The sequence below is a fragment of the Dermatophagoides pteronyssinus genome, unplaced genomic scaffold (genome assembly GCF_027571235.1).
Source record: "Dermatophagoides pteronyssinus isolate colony J.1.1.1.1 unplaced genomic scaffold, Derpt_VIB-CSIC_2022.12 sq0007, whole genome shotgun sequence".
Classification (NCBI taxonomy): Eukaryota; Metazoa; Arthropoda; class Arachnida; order Sarcoptiformes; family Pyroglyphidae; genus Dermatophagoides; species Dermatophagoides pteronyssinus.
In genome coordinates, this window is record NW_027461531.1 from 955,049 (window position 1) to 965,425 (window position 10,377).

Genomic DNA, 10,377 nt, shown 5'->3' on the forward strand with positions numbered 1-10,377 from the left:
GAAAACGTGTGTGTATGTTAGTTTAAAACCATTCACCAATGTAAATATTATCTATACACACAAAAACAGTTTAAACTTGAAAAAAACGAAAAGAATTGAATTGAATCGAATCGATGTTTAACAAAAAGAATGTAGAGGAGCAAAAAAAAAGAATCCAAAAGAGTTATTTCAAATTCACTGGTTTTTACATTATTTCAATTTGAATTTTGTTTTGAATGAAATGCTAATCAAAATAATTTTAATAATTTTGGATTCGGAAGATAATTTTTTTTAAAGAAAATTATTCTTTTTTTTCATTTCAATCTTCATTATAATTTCTTTTTGGAATTAGATGAGTGATGAGCATTTTGGTTGTTGGAGTATGTGCATTGTTAATTGGCTTTTTTTTGTCGGTCGTAGCCAACCGATCTTGTTGCAGTTGAGTAAAAAAAAATTGGAATAAAACGGTAACTAGATGTGATCATCATCATGTTGATGATTATGATGATGATGATGAGATTGAATCACAGTGATTCAAAATCTCATCATCAGCATATCATCGTCAACCATCTAAATGATTGATGGCTTGATTTTTTTTTCTTTCTGTGATATAACCAGAATTTTTTTTTTGGTTGGTAAAGACAAACCATCAAAGATATTCAACCGATGATGATGATGAAAAATTGGTTTGATGATTATCCTTATATGTCCTCAATGATGATGATGATGATGATGATGATCATATTTCCAATTTTTTTCTCCACATTTCACTCATATACACACTTGAATGGCCGCGAAATTTTTTGTTTTTTTTTTCACTTGCGAAATTGTTTTGTTTTCAATTTTGTTGTTTTGATTCGACAATTTGATTGCAGATGATGATGATGATGATGATGATCCAGATTTGATTACATTTTTTTTGCTATTTGTTTTATTATAAACACACAAAATGTTCATATGATGATCATGAAGATGATTGCTTTTTTTCAGTCAATTGCTACTTGAAATTTAAATTTTCCCTAAAATTTGCATTTTCTTCCTAAATTTGTTTCAATTTTGCAACCTGATACAATTTACATGAAAAATGTAATTTTTCATTTTTTACCATATATTCTTTTGAATGATTTTTTTTTGGAATCGATTGGTAAAAACTTTCTTGAAAAAGAATTAAAAATCAAACAAAAGTTTTCATTATCGCTTTTTCTTTTACATCGGTAAAGATAATAAAAATTAATTAAAAACTTGTATGGTTGTTTTCTTTCAAATGTATTTCGTTTACTGAAGCTTTGTTTGTCTCCGAGACAGGTGAAAGTTTTGTCCTTGTTATAATTCTGTTTTCCAATCTACGTTTAAAACGAGTAATTAAAAACGAACTTGTTTTTTTCATCGGTTTTGTTTTAAATATAAATATAATTTTTTTCTGGAACACCAACCACTATGATCAGCGGTCAAACATTAAGAAATTCTGATTGACTGGTTTGAATTTTTTTTCAGTTATTGCTTTCTTTTGGTGAAAAAAACTATGTGTGTGTGCCGTATGGTTTTTTTTGTTTTGTTTTTTTTTTTTTTGGTCTGACTTGTCGATCATCAACTGCGAATGTATTTATCGAGTGATCAAAGAACAATTTACCGATCATAAAATCAATATATTTTTTGTATTCAAATATAAACAAAAACAACAACAAACAAATGTTAATTGGAAAATCGATTTTTTTTCTTCACCTACACATACAAATTGATTGTTTGATTTTTTTCTGAATGAATGAAATTTATGAATAAATAAATAATTATAATGATGTAAATTGATGCTACTGGGGACCGCATCAAATTGTCATAATTGATAATGATTAGTATGTTTGTTTGTGTGTGTGAAAACCTATGCTTATAATGTGTTGATTGATAATCATAATAATAGTAATAATGATGATAATAATCATAATCATCATCATCATCATCATCATCATAGATTTATCTGATATGTAATGATATATATCCATCAATTGATGATAAATATATGAATGATGATAATGATAATATACAATGTATGTTTATTTTTTTTCTTTCCTGTAAATGCGCATTGCTGCTGTAAGTATTTTTTTTTCTTCATTCCTCTTCATCTTTTACTTTTTCCCGTATATACGGTAAACATACAATGACATTATATTCAAGTTTTGATTATAACAAACAAATAGACAATCAAATATATCATCAAACAATAAAAACAACAACAATGGCTTTGTTAGTTCAAGAACAACCATATAACAACATTTATATAAACACACACACACATGAGAGAAAAGGAGAAAGTTGAACATAAAAGTGGTCCATTTAAAGTTAATTGACCATAATAGATATTGATTACATACTAACGACAATAATGATTATAAATAATGATGATAATAATCGGTTTTGGATAAAATAATAATTTTTTTTCTTTACGTTTGTTTGAAATTTAAACCTTGAAACCTTGAAAAATGCTATACATTTTGTACCCATATATATCGCTAAGTGTTTGTTTATATGTGATGATGATGATGATGATGGACGTCCAAAATAAAGATAAAGCGGCATCATTAAAAAAATTGACCTATCTAGTGAAAATTCAATAATCAGTTGAATATTTCATTAAAAATTTTTTGCTTACCAAAAATAAATGAAAGTGAATGTTTTAAGAATTAAAAAAAAGTTACCGTTGTTGATTGTTACCAATGATGAAGATAATGACATCTTACCTTGATCATTCACAATTCTAGTACACAAGTATTTAACTGTGTGTGTGTGTGTATGTAGTGATGGTTGTGTTTCATTTTTTTTCCTAATAGAATCTGTGGCGCCATTCAATAATGACCATGCCATGCTAGACCCTGAGGTCCTTGTTTGATTCGGTAATTTTTTTTCGCTCTTGAGGTCGAAAGTCAAAAGGAGCGCCAACCAACTGATACATATGTGTACCGCATAAGTCTTTATTTGATGATCAAAAAAAAAAAAATATATTCTTATTCAGTTTTTGTTTTCGTTGCCTTGCACAGGTCAGGTCAGACCGACATAGAAAGGCCGCAAAACGAAAAAAACAACAGACAGACAGAATACAAAATGGAACGCCTCTACCCATCATCAACTTTGACCGATCGATCGATTGATCGTTCGAACAATCGGTGTGTTCATTTGGCCCCTTAAGTTTTGTCAGTCAGTCAGTGAATTCATTCATAGTTGTCCAAGCAAGACGAAGACAACGACGACGATGGTAATGATGATGATGATGATGGCGACGCCGTCGTCTGACTGTCTGACCATTTTCTGTCAGACTTTTTTTCCAACTTAGTTTTTTTTACCTAAAAAAAGAAAACCATCCATTCATTAGCAGGTCAAATTTCTGAAACTTTAGAAAGTTTTTTTCTTCTGATCAACGTAGGACTAACCAGAGGTGTATGTATATACCAGGTAAGCGAGTCCATCATCATCATCATCATCATCGCAGCCATAATCATCATCATCACAATAATCATCGCCATCAATTGACATAAACATTTTTTTTTGTTTTTTCACTGATGAGCTTTACATTCGACCGCGACTTCATTAAACCAATAACTTAGTTGGTTGGCTAGGGTCTTGTGCGTAAAAAAATGCCGGGTCACACACACACACACACAAAGAGTGAGAAACAAATGACTTCACACAAATCTGTATGTGTGTCTAGTAGAGATTTTATTAATTTCTGTTTTGTTTTGTTTTTTCATATATTTTTCGTTTCACTTTGATTCATATATTGCCTAAGTGTGTTTTGATGGATGATTTTGATTGATTGTCAAATTAAAAAAAAATCCATTTCGTGTAAAGTGAAACAACAGACAAAGACAACAACAAAACCTGATTAGTGTCATCATTCAATATTGGATAGAAATTCTTTATCAAACAAAAAAACAAAAAAATCTTTTTGAATGTCCGAAATCAATGTTGATCCTGTTATTTCCAATGATGAATGATGTGTGTGTGCGTATATCTATGTTTGTTAGATTAGAATAAAATTAGTTGAATGAATTCTTTTCCTTCTTGTTATTTGCTATCAATCAATTGATCGAACATAATGATTGTGTGAAAGCAAACAAGAAAAAAATGAATGAAATTTTTTTTCAAAAGTCAATTAATGTGTTTATTGATCCATAGTATGACAGTAGTAGGTAGGTAACACATGGTTGATTGGTTGGTCCATATATGATGTCGGCACCTAATTTGTTCCTAGAAATATAAGAGCAAAAAAAAAGTCAAAAGTCTATTTTCATTTTATTTCTGGTCAGCCTGGTTTATATTGTCCAAACATGATTCAATTTTGGATTGACCTTTATTTCTGTTATTCGTTCATTATTATTTTGCACGCAATTCATCAGAATTCACAGTGAAAACGATGTTTCGTGTTGAATGATTGATCATCAACGTAAGTGAACAAAAATATCTGATGATTATGAAGAGAAACGGAAATATAAAAATTCTTCGTGCCATTGACATGTGATGAAGGTGTATTTTACATTTAAACAGATAACATAGAAAATATTCAAGAAAAAAAGAATGAAAAAGCTACGATTAATAATTGTTTCGAATTATCTTCGATGGAAAATTTTGTCTTTTCTTTTTTTTTGTTGTTGCCATCATTGACGATGATCGCAACATTTTTTTCCATAATATTATTATTATTTGATGATGAGGTAAATAAAAAAAAACATTCATCTATTCTTTCTTTTCATAAAAATTATATTATATTCATTATTTTTACATCCTTATCGTTGAAAAAAATTTTCATCGGTGATGATGTTTGGCCATGTTGTTTGTTGCAATTCAAAAAAAAAAAAATTAATTTCATACACCTGGCCAAGTAGTAACAAGTACGAGTTTTTTTATATATTCATAATAATGATGATACCACCAATTTACGGATCTCTGTAAAAAAAACATCATCACGAAAAGCAAAAATAAAAATAAAAACTGCAACTTTATTTTTGTGAATAAACAAGAAATGAAAAAAAATCCTTTTTTTACCTGGCCAATCGATCTAGTTGGAAGTGAATGGAAATCGGAACAACAACGACAACAACAAAAGTTGATGGAAAAGTGTATCCATCAATTTATTTTATTTTATTTTTCTAAATAGACATTTAAATCAACCTATTTGGAAAAAAATGTAAAGTTGAAAATGAAATTTTTTTTTTGGCATCAACAACAATGAATAACAATGATAACAACTGGCTCCCATATGATTCACTTGCAATTCAATTCAATTCAAGATTTTTGAATTTGAATTGTGTTTTTTCTTTCAACCACAATTTAAATCATTATTCTTTATTCAAAAAAAATTCAAGTCTGATGTTGTTGTCACAATAACGGTGGCTTTGTACATACATATTCATCGAATCAACTATATCTTTTAACCATTGTCATAACAATGAAAAAAAAGATGTGAAAATTTCCACATCTTTCATTTTTTTATTCATCATTTAATGGCTTCTGCGTTTTTTATTTTATTCAATGTTGAAACGATGATTTCGATGAAAAAAAATAACTTTAAGAAAAGTAAACCCCATTCTTTTAAAAACCATTGGCTCAAGTTTTATCTGTATAGATAATAATACATCCTTTTTGGGTTGTCCAAAAAGAAACGTAGAAAAAAAACTTCAATGTTCATCATCAACATCATCATTGAACAGTTTATTCCATAACTAAATAATTGTTGAAAATAAATGAAAAAATAAATTGATTGTCTGTATGCCTATAATAAATTTGGTTCAATCAATTTTTTTTTGTGGGGGGAGAAGATAAGAAAAAACCCAAAAATTTCATCAAAAAACTATTATATAGGCATCGTTATTTCGTGCTGTTTGAAAAAGTTTATGGTGGTTAAATTTGCAAAAAAAATCATTGAAAAAGCCAAATTTTTTTTGTTGTTGCTTTATTTCGTGAGTTAATCAATATTAGATCAAAATGATTTTTGATGATCCAATAATGTACATCAATTTTTTTTGGCTGTAAAAAAAATACAAATTTATACACGAATTTTGAATCAATCATAATGATGATGATGAGCCATTCTTGTCAATCCATTCATCACTATTTTATTTCTGGTTTATTTTTTCTCAGTAAAAAAAATAAAATAATAAATAAAACCAGCCTAATAGTTTGAATGAGAGACTATGAATTTGTGATGAATGAAATTGTGAAGTAAATCAAACCAATTTATCATAATAATAATGATGTATGGATCGTAATTGGATATCGTAATTAATGTCGACATATGAATGATATGTCTATATAATAATGATTATGATGATGATGATCATCATCATCATCTTCATGGTTATTATTATTATATGGCTATACTTTTTCTTTTATAGCATTTTTTCATATATAAAGTTAATAGAATATATCGGTTAGTCAATCTGATCTGATTTGAAGATGATGATGATGATGATTTTTCTTATTACAATTAACACATGAAACCATTTTTGTTTTGTTTTTAGATAGAAACAAACCAAACCAAAACGAATGAAAATGTTGATGAATTTTCTACATTTTTGTGTTTTTTTTTGCATTTGTTTTTGCAATATTACGTTGTTCACATTCAAACACAAAGGCGTAAATGCTATATGGTATGATTTAAATGGTGAATTGATGATGATTATTTTTTTAAGAAAATAAAAATCGTGGTTTATACCGCCTACCTTGTGCATACATATCACATCATCACCATTATTTATATCATTATCGTCGCTTACAGATTGCTGTCGTTGTTTTTTTCAATGAAGTTTTTAAAATGTTTAAATGTAAATGAAAAAAAATCTTAACAACTACATCATCCATAAATGAGACACAATTAACGTTGCTGTATTTGCTTTTCAAAAAGGGGTGTTGGGAAAAAATGGAAATAATAATAATAAAATTTCCCTTGGAGCCAGGAACAAAAAAAACAAATCAACTTTTTTCAAATGATTAGATTGTTAGATTTATGAAATGAATGATATTTTTTTCCTCTTGTCATAAATTGTGAATATTTAAAACACACACATTTATTATGTCGGAATACCGAAAAATTGGGCGCAAATAAATGATTGCATCAACGAACACACTGACATTGCAATTGCAATATTTGATTAATAATTTTTCTTTTCATAAAACTCATTAGGTAATATTTTATTGGTTAAATTTACAAATTAATTTTTTTTCTCATTGAATTATTGATTAATCATTTGGTGAGAAGAATATTTATTTACATTTATTTACATAAATAATAGAGAATTTAAGATTGTTTTACTTATATGAAAATTGCATTTTGTTGGGTTTTTTTTCTGAAACAATTTGTCATTTTTTATTTTGTTTGAATAATATTTGAGAAATAGTGAGAGTGAACTCTACTCAGAAGGATAATTCGCGAGAATTAGGCCATAAAGTTAATTGAATGAAATGAAAGAAAAATATTTTCAAATGATGAGAATTTCTTACGGAACTTTTTTTGATGGCAAAAAAGATTTTTTCACACACTTATACTCACATAACAACGAATGATGGATAGGCGAATAATTTTCAAGTTTTAAACAAAATAAATGATTTTTTTCGTATTTTACTGATTTTAAATTTACATTCATTTTTCATTATTGATCATATGAATTCAATATCTTTTTTAGGTTTCCGTTATTCGAATAAATTCAAATTTAATCTTTAGAAAAAAAAACAGCCAACATTTTCCAAAAAAATACAGCCTATCATTCGACTATCTATTTATCTATGTTTAATTTTTGTCCATGATCATAATCATTGGTCAGATAGACAATCATGGAGAGGAAAAAAAAACATTAAACAATTGACAAAATACCGGCGTACAGAAAAAAAAATGAAATTTTGTTTGAGATTCAATGAATGAATGTGAATGTGAATTTGTGTGTTTGTGATAACAAAATTTTCATTTTTTTCCTCAAAGGTTTGACATGCGTTTTTGATATTTGTTCATTTTTTCCAACAATGCTTCCTTCCTTATTTTTTCACTGTTGTTGTTGTTGGCAATCGAATTGTATCATCCAAAAGTTTTTTTTTTGAAATAAATTTCATGAATTGAATCTAAATTATTGTATCGAAATAAATGAATGAATCTTGTCAATAAAAGGATTGCTATAGCTTCTGTTTGATGAATGGACCAGACTGGATTGGACATAATTATTATTATTGACAAATGATTGAAATCAAGTCAAGCTTTAATAATTTTTTAGGTTATGATTTTATTTCTCCAATATAGCACATATATTTATGCAAACAATATTTTTTTTCACGTCAAATTAACCCTTTTGTCCATGTTCCAATAATGTTTATGTTTGTTGTTTTTTTAAGGTTTTGATGTCTTATTCTAACAAATACACTGCGGTATTACGTTTGATTGAATTGATATAAACGATATCATCATCCGGTTGACATGAACACACACACACCAACAACATATGAACCTATTGGATTGATTAAAATCTTATTATTTTTTTCTTCTTTTACTTACTTATAATAATATTAAATTATCACTAAAATCATTTTGGATTTTTTCTATTCTTACTGCCTGCCTGTCACACAATTGTCATCATTGCTATTATTTTGTCTTTTTTTTCTCCTAAATGTGACATTTGTTTTGGCCAGGAACAAATAAGCAAAAAAAAGAAACAAAGATTATATGCATAAGATATGGTAAAGATAATTGTCTGTTTTGGAAAAAAATAATAATGGCTCGTGTGTTTGTGTTTGTGATTGTGTGTGTGTGTCATTCTTCCGTTGTCGTTGTCGTTCACATTTATATAACGGTAGTAATAATGATAATAATCATCATATGCATATAGAAATGAATTTATGATACTAGATGAAGAAAAAAAACTGGTGACATTTTTCAAATGTTTCGAAAGAATTATATAATCATCATCATCATCATCATCATTTTTTCGGTGGTTGAATAACCACTTGGTAAGATATTTTTGTTGTTTTTTTTTTATTTTAGTGGCCATACATACATGAGTATGATTGTTATATTTGATTAAGTAATGCATATATAATATAAAGGTTTGAACGGTTCAACAAATGTATGATTGTTGTTGATGATGTTTCTTTCTTTCTCTATAAACACCTTAATGTGAAAACAAAGAAAAAAAAAGAGTTTCTGGTTAATTCTAAAAGTGTTGGATGGATTTTCACGCCATGCATATGATGATGATGATGATGATGTTTGAAAATGATGAAGCTTAAACTTAATCTGCATAAAAAAGTTATGAACCAAAAAAAAAGATGAAAAAAGGTAAAAAATGAAATTTGCATTGAAAATTACATGCATGCAAGCATGAAGCGACAATTAAATATTATTGTCGACATCATAAAGTTTTTGAAATAATTTTTTGACTTATAGAAAAAATCAACTACAACAACAACGACTAGATGTTTGTCACTTGTCACTTTGATATTTTTTTCCGCTGTTGTTGTTCAATTTCAAGTGTCTAATTTAGAATGGGCGACCTATAGGATTAGGTTGTTGTAAATGTGTTTCGTAAATGTGAATGTGTCATAAATAATTTCAGAAACTGCCATCATTATTAATGATGTTATTTTTTTTTGTCTTTCCTCACATAAAATATTTTTCTAATCTGAATTACTACAAAGCATGTTTTGTATATACACATTAAACGGAAAGGAATTCGATTCACCTTTTTAGAAACCTTTGGTTGCAGATTGGATTTTTTCACCTTTTATTTATTGCTTGTTTTTTTTGCTACCGAATAAAGCAGTTCATTTGGTGGATAACTTTTTTTTCCTTTATTTATTTTGATGATGACGAAACAAAGATTATTTAGAAATAAGTAATTTTTTTTAGATTTTATATTCATTCATGTTCACAACATTGTCATCCGCCGGATAATAACGTTGATGATGATGATGATGATGATCAAATGATGACAACAAGAGGTTTTTTCCACTAAATCCAAGCATCAATCCTTGATAAACAAGGCAAAACAATGTTCCATTTTTTTTACAATTTCTTTTTATTTTTTGTTGTTGTTGTTTCTTTAGACCAAATGATGTCCAGGTTAATTGCTGTTGTTGTTCATGTGACAATGTGTCCATCTGTTTATCATTGTCCTTTTTTTTCTAGTGAATGGAATGTATGTCTTGTATTCACTATTATTCGCCTGCCTTCAAGCATATTCTTAACTAACAATAAAAAACAACAACAACATCAAAAACCATTATTTTTAGAAAATGGTTTTCAAGCCCCTCTTTTGGGCGCCACCCTCTTGTATAACAAAAAAAAATATATTACCTAATCCATAGCAATGTCTACATGCCAATCTTAGATATGATGAAAATAGCTAAATGTAAGAAAAAAACAATTTTTTC